Genomic DNA, 13,093 nt, shown 5'->3' on the forward strand with positions numbered 1-13,093 from the left:
TCGATGCACTGGCATAATGACCAATGTACCATCTTGGTTCACATTTGCTATTATTGGGAGATGGGAGAGATAAAGAAGTAAACCATTTTCTACATTTCAGATGACAAACAACATGACACACTATTTGTTCAGCATTGCTTTATGCTTCACTACCAATAGTAAAGGGTTGATAAAAAGACATTGGGTTTGGTCAGATGGGTGCAAGGTACTGCTCTTTGACTAGCCTTCGGATGATGTGGAGCTTTTTTGGTAGTGGTCATGAAAAGGGAAAACATGATGGTGCTGGCATAGTGATAAAGCATGCACTAATCGTGAGCAACTGGATATAAATGGAACAAAATTACAGAATGCTCATGAAGTTGTGGAATGGTTGACTTCAAAGATGGGATATGATTTGAAGCAAAGACTGTTTGTGGAAGTAAAGGTGGGTGATGTTGATGGGACTAATGCATGGGATTGCCGGACTATGAAAGGAACTCAATCAACACATTGCATTTGTGGTTTCAGTAGTCGCAAGGATCCTACGTAGTCCTTGTTCAAAATGTTATCATGCTTTTGTTCATTCTACATGGATGAAAAATGGGACAGCTGCACCAATTTATCTCATGCAGGGGTGTGGACCTTGTGCAGGCTAGAGGCTATCAATAGTGATAAAGCAGCAGGCATAGAGGATGATATAGCATACTCGATAGATAGAGAGAAGCTAGCAAATTTTCTTGAGATGGGTGACAATTTTGCAGTGCTCGCCTACTCTCAAAATGTTAGTGGTGACGATTACTATGTGGTGCTATGCAGGCAACCCAAAACAATCCTATTAGAGTAGGTTAAGGATGGTTGGGGTAATGTGTTCAACGTTGGAGACAAAGTGGTGTATGGAATCTACTACAAAAAACTCTCGACAGAAAGAAGCAGTTATTATCTATGTCATGATGCTTCACCTACTAATCGTGTATGCCAAGGCCATGATGGCCATCAAGTTTCGGATGGTGCAAGTAAAGCACAAGGTTAAAGGCCACAATGCAGTGTATCATGTGCCAGTGCACGAATCAAGCTTGGCAAACATCTCATTGTGAGGTCTGTATTTTGACTTTGAATTAGCAGTGCTATGTACATGGCAGCACATGAACGTATAAAAATGAACTATTATGCAGAAACTAGCAGTCCTACTTGGCATTGTTATGCTATGAAATAGCACCTTTTTGTGGTAGTTTGTATCGTTCACCTATACAATGAAAATAGTTCTTTATGATTTAATTTACACTGCTAAATTAGCGAATTGTAATGACTCTAACTAGTCGTCGTCAATATGACCCTTGCCCCTAAAGCGGACCCCTCAAGGGCCATATTGATGACAAGGGCTATGTTGGAGTCCTTTCAATATACCGATTTAGAAATATTTGTATGACCCTAGTCAATATGGCCCTTGCGCCTTTAGTACTAAATATAGTACTACTACAGTTATAGTACCAAGTAGTGATAAAAGGGTACTAACTAGTAATACTATTATAGTATTACAATACTATCACAATATTATTACAGTACTATTATAGTATTAAGATACAAGACTGCGTACTGACTAATCAATGGCAATGCATACGAAGGGAGGTAGCCAGATAACTAACGTACAACCATATGGAGAAAAGCATCTTGCAAAGAAAGTTACAGTACTTAAGCACAAAAATAAAAGATCTTGAGACATGCATAAATATGAAGTTGCAATACTTAAGCAAAAAAATAAAAGATATTGAGTCGTGCATAAATAGGAAAGAGAGATTCTTTATTATAAATCTGATTGTTGAGATAGTTTATTATAAATCTGATTGACAAACATGGAGTTTTCACTATCATTGTTCTTACAAAACCACCTTCTAGAGGTGGGGATCTTAAAAAAAGATTCCTCCCAGAATCCAAGAAATTATGAACCTCATAATTTCTTGCATGCTCAAGGTTTGGGGGATTTTATCACAGGGGATTTGGGTTTTGAGGACTTTGACACACCTGATGTGCCCTTGGATTTCTTTATGGGAGACTCTTGTCTCATCATATGGTCATGTACCTTCTTCTTTGTCAAATTTTTTAGTAGGTGAGCCAAGGGAGAGTCGTCTTGACATTCAATATTTGCAATCTCAGAAGCAGTATACCCAGCAGTAGTTGTTGCAAGACCCATGATGCGGTTGTCAACCATCTCTATCATTTGTTTGCCACTTGAATTCATGGGGCTCTCAGTTGGATTCTTCAAGTCCCCTTCAATAGATGCATTCTGCACCTTAATGGCTACTAAATCATCTATAGATACAACACCTAGTAAATATTTGTTTCTTTTCTAATATGAGCTCATGTATTCATAGCAAATAAGGCAGCTTCCATTTAAACACCCCACCAACCACATGTATCAGATAACTATATTTCATGTAAATCAACCAACTGTACTAGCACTATATAACTCCAAAATTTGCAAATATAACACATAAAGGAAGAAAGATATAGCAAATATATAAATGGCTGCTAAATCATTTGTATAGATGGCATGTGACATTCATAGACATCACACATGGCATCATGATTGTGTAGGACCTTGTGGATCAAGGACTGTGGTGAAGATCCCTATCAATAAATAGAAGGACATATGCATTATTAAAATGTTTGTTTCTTTTCTAATATGAGCTCATGTATTCACAGCAAATAAGGCAGTTTCCATTTAAACATCCCAACAACCACCTGTATAACAGACAATTATTTCCATGCAAATCAACCAATTGTACCTACACTAGATGTAGCTCTAGAAATAGGAGAAAAGATATAGCAAATATGCATATGGCTAATAAAATCATTTATAGACATGACACATGGCATTCACAGACATCACACATGGCATCATGATTCAAATATTTGTATTCATGTAAAGGGATTTTCAGCCAAATGTATCAACACTATAATCATAAGTTGTTTACATATATTCTAGTAGCACCCATGTCTATTTTTGCTTTCAAGGCCAAGTAATTGGTGGATATTATGATGCATATAGATTACATTCTAGAATTTTTTGCAACGCGTTGGAAGCTCTCCTATTCACTGCATGATAGTTTCCATTTATGTGGGTTTTGAATTTGTGCTTATGAGTGCCTTGACAACTTCAACATAGTCCATATCAACATATTCTACTGAGAATACCTCAAGAAATAGCTTGCATGGATCCTTACCACAAGCAACTGCATAGAGCTCAAATGTGTGCCCTTCATAAGGGAACCTCCTTGCAAATATAGGAACACTTTCTCCAAAATGTGCTAGCTCCAACAAGTATGAGAGCAAGACATCAGATAACTCTTTATCATTGGGATCACCTTCGTAGGTCAAAGGAGTGATGCAACTACCAGATGGATTTAAAATTCCTTGAAAAATTGTATTATCGACCAATATAGTTTGATTGGATAGCCAATGCAGTAAAAGGCTTAACCAAGCATGGAGCTTGCTTTGACCATCGCTTTATCAAAATACCATTCATATCAAATATTATTAATCTTGTCACAACCTCTTTGCCACCTAGAAGCAAAAATGAAAAGTGTACAAATCCATCATACATGGATGAATGGAGAAGAAGGGTGAAATGTAGGAATAATATTTCCAAAATTTCTTGGCATTTAAAGCTTTTAGACTTAGCTATCATAAAATGTTCAAACTTCACTTCAAAGAGATCCTAGTCCTAACATTGGGAGCTGGAAGTTTGTTAGGCTCAACACTAAGTAGCTTAGAAGTCATGTGGACATTTAATTTTATTTTCTTCAATTGGCCACAAAGGAAAAGGCTACCTAGGCCAGTGTCATTGTGCATGTCATCTTCACCACTTCCAATAGCAGTCGGTTCAAAGCAAATATTTGCTATTATTTCTGCAGCCTACATGAGCTTGTCACATCCATCGTCTCCTCACTCAGCTTCTGCTTGTTACTGCTTTTTGAATCTATACTGAGGACATCCATCTCTTTCTCACTCAGCTTTTGCTTGTCACCACTTTCTATATCTTTACCGTGGACATCCATCACTTCCTCACTCAACTTCTACTTGTCACTGCTTTTTGTATCTTCACAGTGGACATCCATCGCTTCCTCTCTCAACTTTTCTTGCTACTGCTTTCTATGCCTTCAATGAGGACATCCATCGCCTCCTCATTCACATTTTGCAGGTTGTCATCACTTTCATCATTGTCATTGTCTACTGTGAAATCAGATAGAGAAAAAAAATCACCAAAATATAGCTATACGTAAAACTTAATAATACTCTTTAACAATTTAAAAAAAGCCCCTTATACATGGGGTTGTCTTCCAATAGACTTTTCTCTGGGACCTCATTTCTGTCTTTAGCACAGGAAGCATGTGCTGATCCATGGTGGGCCACACAATCGTATGGAAACTCTTTCTTTTCTTGTGCAAGGAGTTTTAAAATTTTCACTTTCAATATTCTTAAACTTCTCTAAATATTTGTGTATCATTACAATCTATATATCACTACTATGTTTGTAGTATTGTAAAAGAGTACTATCTTAGTACTAATAGTGGTACTACTTAGTAGTCTTATGTTTGTAGTTATGTAACAGAGTACTATGTGCTGTAATATTATCTTAGTAGTGTAAGAGCCAGTGCACATGTGACTAGCTCAACGTGGCTGGTCGTGATCTAGTTTAAGGTACACGCTTTAATATTGAGGGAGAAGATATGCGTAGTAAGAGCTCCATTTCGCACCTCCATCTTTTGGGTAATTGGTTTGGCCACTAGTGCTCAACATCAAGCTGACCTAAAACATCCGATAGCCATTCCAAGATCACCTGTGCAGAGGGGAATAGAGAAAAGGCATAGCAGAGTAGAGGGGAGGTAGAGGGAAGCTCACTTGTACTAAGACTAGCAGCCAGTGGTACCAGCAGGACAAGCTTTAGAAATGATAAATCATGGGAACAGGGAGGGCTCATCTTTCGAGACTTTTGCAGCACCACCAAGTCTTGCTCAACCTATGCACAAGCTCAGCCTATGCATGTGCACTAAGCCTAACAGTAGTATGTTTGTAGTTATGTAACAGTGTACTATCTTAGTACTGTGATAATAGTTTGTAGTACTATAGTATAGTACTATCTTTTTATTGTAATGAAAGCCCTATATCAGTATTATGAGAGAGTGCTCTCTTAGAGTACTAAAATATTAGTACTATAAGAGAGACATATATCTTAGTATAGTAAGAGAGTACTATCTTAGTACTTCCTTGCAATATTAGTACTCTAAGAGAGTACTACAGTAATACCTAGCAATCCTATAACAAAGTACTATATTAGTAGTAATAGTAGTACTACTTACTGTAATAGAGTACTCTAGCTTAGTAATGTAAGCTAGCACTATTTTGCTATATTTGTACTTTAAGAGAGTACGCTATCTTATTATTGTAACTTAGTACTATTGTGTTATATTTGTACTATAAGATTATACTCATCAATAACAGAGTGCTCTATCTTAGTCTTGTAACTTTGTAAGATAGTACTCTTAGATAGTACTATCTTAGTATTGTAAGATAGTAACTCTATAAGAGAGTACTCTATCTTAGTACTGTATGATAGTACTCTATAATAGAGTGCTCTATATTAGTACTAAAAGGGAGTACTATCTTAGTACGTAGTATTGTACTATGTTGGCAGTTCTATAACAAAGTATTGCATTTGTAGTAATAGTAGTACTACTTAGTACTATAGTAGTAGTACTATGTTTGTAGTTATATAACAAGTACTTTTTAATATTGTAATAGTACTCTATATGTACTATTGTCATGCTATTTTAGTACTATGATAATAGTACTATAATAGTAGTAGGTTTGTAGTATTGTTATTTAGTACTATCTTGGTATTGAAATAGTTTAGTACTATATAAGCTCTATACTAGTACTTTGTTATATAGTACTACTATATAGGACTATCTTGGTATTGAAAGAATTTAGTACTATATAAGCAAACTTCTTGCAAGAAGACTTCACGCACTCCTTATGCTCAAAAAAGTATATTGTTGCACACAATATATGATATGTGTGCAAGCAGGGAGCGAAGATAGCATCCAAGGATTATTGTAAATTTGAGGCCACAGAAAACACACTTGCATATGTATTGAAACACACATGAACATTAGCATGTACACTAAATACTTGAAAGGACCTTATCTAAAACTAAGATAAAAACATTTCTAGAGTATGTTAATGGATTGTTTAATACACACTAGAATTGCTTCACAACATGTTGGATGCTCTACTAGTGCAGGGATCAGATCGTGCAATCCATGATTTGTAAGCCTCCCTATCATATGTTGTGTATGGTATACAAACCCACTTTCTGCATCCAATAGTTCAGCCATCAAGGCATGATGTGTACTTGCATTCTCCATCTTTGTCATGGCAAATTGGAGTTTCACTTCCAACTTTTGTTTAATAGAGTCACAATGGTTTTAGGCTTTGTTTTTCAGCCACAATAGCCTCCTCTAATCCAAAAAGTAAGACATTCCTCTGTTCAAGCACCTTTGTGTTTGAAACGGAAATTACATTTTTTTCCTCCAAACTTAACATTTTGAAGAATGAAGCACCCAACCCTGCTTTGACATGAGGTTTGTTTTTCATAGTTTCCAATGGCATTTTGCTGGTGGCAGTGCATGTTCTTACTTCATGCAAGTGCTATCTTGGCTACCACTCCTCAAATTACTTTCACGGTGGTGGGCAAAGTCATCCCAATCCACCTCAATGCCATGTTCGGCTGCAACATTTGCATGGGCTAGAACCTCATTGTTCAAGACTGGTTTTGTCTGATATATCCTTCTGTAGACAAAAATAAAGTTGTCATACAAATCCTTTTTTAGGCTTCCGATGTGATATCCACGACGGCTGGCTTTGTCTTGGGTGCCCCATGTGTCTTACATCCATAGCTCCATGGTTTTGAACACTGCTGGCTTTGCTTTAAGGAAAATTTTGAAGCCAGGCTTCACCCCCAGCTGGAATGCAAATGGCCTTTGACTTCCCCTTTTACTTCATGATAGATCATTTTGTTGGAGATTGGAACTAAATTTTCTTCTTCTCTAGTCTTCGTTGTGATCTAAATTTCTTCTTTGGGGACTTTTTTCTTGGCAATCTTAAGCTTTTCTTCGGAGACATGCTTGTTCAACTATCCACAAACAAAGTTACATGAATATAAGATAATAAAGATTATATGCAATCAAACGGAATGCATAAGAATGTGGACTGAATGATAATCTAGACACACTTGATTAGTGAGAATTTGTGCCGTCCACAAATCGAGATAAACTCTTTTCAACAATGTACTAAATTCCTGGTACTATAATTTGGCCAATACTATGTACACCATAGCATGCATCTACCCAAATGCAAATAACTCCAGATATAAGCGACAAATTGGAGCAACAACTTGCATGGTGATAGTTATGTAGACCTTTCTCCCATCCTATCAAGCTATCTTTAGCATAGTATTTGCATACATGAATTAGGTCCTAGTGTAGGTAGCTATAGCTAATTTACATTGCTATTCAACATAAGTACATACACTATGATGAAAAGAGGAGAACAGTCATAACGTCACCAATTAGCTGAAACTCCACCAAAGCGTACATGAGTTGGTCTCAATTGGTGCACAAAATTATTGAATCAATCAACAAAGGAAGTGGAAGATGAGCACCACCCCTATGGGGGGAGATTGCACCCAACACGCTTGTTATCTTTTCCATTTGTGAGTTTTGGAAGATCATGCATATTTTTGTGTAGGCCTATTTAGCAATCACCACATTGGCTATCTAAGAATGTGTGTTTGATTGGCAACTAAACCATTGAATAGTAAGACAACTTTGTTGCAAGCATCAAAGGCTTGAATCAATCCTTGTACGCTAACAGTAAGTCTTTTTCTTTAAAAAATTAAACAACTTGATATTTGATTAATTGAGTGTGGCTCATGATTATTTGGGATGCATGCGATTAAGTAGAGAGCAGTTAATTACCAAGCACCATGGTGGCCCATGATGTCAGGCATGGCAGCTCCTTTATGATTATTTTAATGGGTGGCATTTTATTTATTGGCTGCTCAAATTTTGATTAATTGAATGCAGCTCATGATTCTTCAGACAGCACCATCGATTTTACATGCAATTAATTCTTAGTTAATTACTAGTCACGACATGGCAGCCCCTTCATGATTATTTGGATGGCACCATTGGGCTTACATGTGATTAATTACTAGCTACTGGCATGGTAGTTCCTTCATGATTATTGGATGGGCTTGCATGCAATTTTATGTCCCCCCATTAAGAAGTCACATTTTAAAATTATTTTTATTGCAATTAATTACTAGTCACACCACGGTGGCACGTGATTCCCCATAATCAGTTATTTGCAATGATTTCTCGACTAGGCCCTCCAATGTTCTTTGTAACATTTACAAGTAGGGAAAGCAACTGGGTGGCATTAACAAATGCATTAAAAAAAATACATCCCCGACAACAACATTCCAATCCACTAGCTTGTATGTGATGATTCTATCACATGTACATGTTATTATGATCATTGCATCAAAGCATTGAGAAAACTTCTAAAATCTGATAGATGATTTTTTAGTCACAAATACAAGATTTCTACTTCACAAAAGAATTTTCCATTTACTGGCTTACTTGATTTAATAAATTAGTAGCCAGTTCCTCCATATCCACATCCTTTGTGGGAGGGGTTGTCTCCTTGAATTCACTTGAGGTAGTGGGCTTCAAGGTTTGGAACACTCCTCATGAGGCAAGTGTGGTCTTCCCTCCTTGGGTATTTTATTTCATGTTATCATGTAAGCACAGCAGCCTTGTTGCACAACTCAAACGATATGGGATTCTTGTTGAAAAGATGGTCATGAAGCTTACAGTCTCACAAAACTATGGGGAAGGACAACAATAGTTTTGCATCACTCATTCTCTCATGAGGTTCGCAACAAGGGTTTAAGTTTTTAATTCTAGAAATATAATACCAAAGAGACTCGATCTCTTTTTTCTTGACCTCATAGAGCTGGTTGAGTGGATTCCACTTAGGTTCATTTGGGGCAAACCCACTATGAAGGGATTTTGCAGTGTGTCCATCCACCGTTTCCACCTCATCTTCTTCCACTCATACTCCCTCTATGTTAGCTGTCTCTTTTTCCTTATTTGTCTTCTTTAGGGTACCATTCTTTTCATCTGCTTTCTTGACCCGGCAATCTGCAATCACATGGCACTTCTTCTTGTAGTAGAAGCATTCTCCCTAAAACTTCTTCTTGCTGCCCTCCTTCTTTTTGTCACCACTAGTAGAGGACTCACCTTTGGTGGAGGAACCACCTTTGCCTTTTTGCAATGGCAGAGAATGCAACATCCCCATTGCCACCTCCATCTCGAGCTTTAAGCCTCAATTCCTCCTCTATAAGTAAAGCACAGAACTACTCAAATGACAATGGTTGGGGTCTCACGTGAGTGTTAAGTGCTATTACCAGTCCATCAAACCTTGGTGGACATATCCGAAGATACCGCCGAGCTAGCTCTTCACTAGTCTTTTATATCCCAGCACCAGCCATCTGGTCACGCAATTTTTGATTTGAGTTATGAATGCCTCTACTGTCTCTCCTTCATTAAACTTTTTAGGTGCAAGCTGATTCTCCAGGTTCTGGATCCTTGTCTGATTCCGCATCTCATACTGACTCTTCAATATGTTCCACGCCACAGTTGCCTTAGATGTATGCTAAATCAAGGTCAAAACACTATCACTAGTACTTGTAACCAGGGCATACAGAGCATCTGCGTTCTTGCATTTCCAAGCTCATAGAAGGTCGGCATTAGAAGGTATCGTACTCCCCGGATTTGCTGGGTCGAGGGTCCTTGTGGTTGTGGGTCACAGTCCTCAGTACTGTCTCCAAAAGCTCATATGAATCCAAAATGGCAATAATTTTAAACTTCCACAAAGTGTAGTTCGTACCATCTAGCTTGCCTTCAGTGAAGGCGGGTGGGCGAATCGTCAACGCCTGGATTGTTGGTGTAATAGCAGCTTGCTGAACTCGAGCCGCTTCCTATTGCCATCACTCCATATGTTGTTGAAGCCCTCACCTCTCTTCTATTCTTCGATCCTTAGAGCCGCGTGGGCTCTAATACCATGTTAAATTACATGGCACAGTGGAACAGAAACTGAACAAAGAATAGGAAGTACATAGCAAACTGGAGATGAAAATAACTTTCCTTCAATACTGATGTAGTACAAATGATGGCTCCGTCCACCTGTGCACTCCCACAGTGGAGCTTAGATGGCGATCAAGATAGATACTAGGTGAAGAGCTACTAGTTGGAAGATCTCTGCTGGAAGATTTGATCTAGTACAATGGACTAGGGAGGTCGCCTCTTTATAGCTATGAGGGTGGTAGTCGGATCAACATAGTCGATGGAACCGACCAGTCAACCTAGTCAATGAAGTCGACCAGTCAACCTAGTCAATGGAACCGACTACTCGTCCATGGAATATTTAAGGAATATTCCCTATACCGTCGCCTTGGGACCTCTCGCCCCTAAACCCCCACCAAGGGGGTCGCTGGTCCCCAGGCCCCAACAAGAATAAGGGGCTCCCACACAATCACCTTTCTACCATCAACCGTCTCATTGATAAACCTCATCTGACATGCAAGTTAGGATCCATCCAGTGTCCCGAGCTCACACATGGCTTCTCCTCATATGGAGGCCTTACAACTTGAGCACCTTGGACCACTGGTGGTTACCAAGAGGGTGGGGCATTGAGCATATCTAACAGATCATAATAGGAAACTAGCTCCATCATATCATAGATATTATTAGAGCATGTTTCAATAGATACTTTGTTGTCAAATTCATTTCACAAGCCTTTCAAAATTGATAAATCCCCAACAAGTGATGTCATTAAATAGACCACAATAGGTAAGAATTTGATGAACCCAAAAATAAATGAACCTAAAGCCCAAGAATCTAGATCAGGAGGACCTTAAAAAGTGAGAAAACCAAGCTTCTTGACAAAAGCCAATGTAGGTAGATTGTACCTACCTTATAGTAGCTGAAGATGAACACATACATGGATACTATTAAAACATAAATGTGAACCCACCGTAGGTTGTTTCAATGAATCCATCCAAAGGGGAACAAGGTAAGCCTTTACATTTGTAGAAAAAGGAGCATGAATTATGGTGTAGTGCTCCTATTGATTTTTAAGAAAGGAAGATACTACTCTCTGCATCTAGCAAAGACGTGACATCAAAATAAAGAGAGAGAAAGACTAAGGGGGGAAAGTTACTTTGAGAGGACCACGGTAAACACAAAAGACCACACACTTAGAGAGAATGAGCATTTTACATTTTAGTAAAAAACCCCCCATGTTGACTTTATTTGGAGTGGATGGAAAAGAGACTTCTTCAAAGGGCGCTAAAGTCATACATGGGGGAGGCCATGCAATGGCTAGATGTAATGGGCATATCAATGGGTTTCATAAGGAAACAAGGGGTAAAGAAAACTTGTAGTGGCCAACCAAGGGTGGTCATCTATAAAACTGATCACTATCAATGGCTTTCGGTTTTCATATGGTGACATTTCAAGGGCTATCCTTTATATAATGTGGCATTGTACATAATGATACTAGTAAAAGAATATGTTTTGGGAAGGATGGATGTAGTAACAAAATGATGTGGCATGCTTGAGATTCCTTTGAGTTGGAAGAAAGATAAAATTAACTTGTAATAAGCTATACCAATTATTTTTTCTAGTATAGGATTAGCTTGCTACATAAGAAAATTTAGATGTAAGCTCTTAGCTTATATAATTCAATCTTAATGCAAGCAGCAAGATACTCAAGCTAAAAGGTATATGGTGGCACAATTAGAGAAAGATTATGGATTTGAAATAGTTATTGACGTTATTGTTTGAGGTGTGCAATCTCTTGAAGGATTATGTGACAAGGGCATATGAGCTTGATTTTCTATCTTTATATTTCTTTATTTTGATGAAATTACATTTATAACATGCATTTGTAATCATTGGAATGCTAGAACATATTTAATGTGCAAGCATGTTTATTGACATATGTAAACAAATATAAATTTTATGCAAAATATAAATGATTATAAAAATAATTCTAGCTAGACAAGATCACTTTCTACAAGGATCCATTATAGACTAGCCTATAACTATCTAGATCCATACATACCCAAAATAAGGCATACAAACCCATTGAGATCTATAAATACCTATTAGGAACCATAAGATCCATTAGAACTTTTCAATAGCTAGGATCCATGGTTACGATCTATATGGACCCACAAGGATCTATAAGGAGTTGCAAAGGAGCCATGCATATCCTTAGACACTTGTATCCTAATGTCCCAGAATGGGTTTGAAAGTTTGCATAAATAGACTATGAAATTTTCATATCAATCCATGTGATGAGGTCCCATAATGAGTTCACAAGATTCCATATGAGATTATAAATTTTTCATATCAATCCATCTGATAACGTTCCATACGAATTCTTAAGGTCTCATATGCTATCATAAAGCTTTAAGTAGTCATAAGGACCCATGTGCTCCCATAAGGACTTACGAAAATCTACTTTGTTCTATTAAAGTAGCTCCCTCAATAGAATAGATAATAGGATATGTGCAAAAGGATATTGCCAACATGACTTCTAATAAAAGAAACTCTTGCTCTAAATCTTACTTATATCATTATGTATGCATGCATACATGCATTTGTAATGTTTGTGTCCTATTTTGAATCAAGTAAAATTATGAGCAATAATTAATTGAAAGGAGGCTTGACAATTATTCATTAAGCAAGAAATCCAAAAATATGCTTAGCTAACATCCAAATACAAGAGTACTCGATTGTGAAATATAGAGATATTATTATGATAGTTGCTCTTCCATTACAAGTTGACAACTATTTTTTCTCATTGAAAAAATCCATAGCTCTTAGTTTATATGATTGAGAACCATTTACAATAGTGGAAGATTTTGCTAAAGGGACTAGCAAAATTTTGATCATCATTCCTATTTGCAACATATTACCCC

The sequence above is a fragment of the Dipteris shenzhenensis genome, chromosome 5, assembly GCF_047967505.1.
Source record: "Dipteris shenzhenensis isolate YYH24624 ecotype China chromosome 5, Dip_SZ_1.0, whole genome shotgun sequence".
NCBI classification, from domain to species: Eukaryota; Viridiplantae; Streptophyta; class Polypodiopsida; order Gleicheniales; family Dipteridaceae; genus Dipteris; species Dipteris shenzhenensis.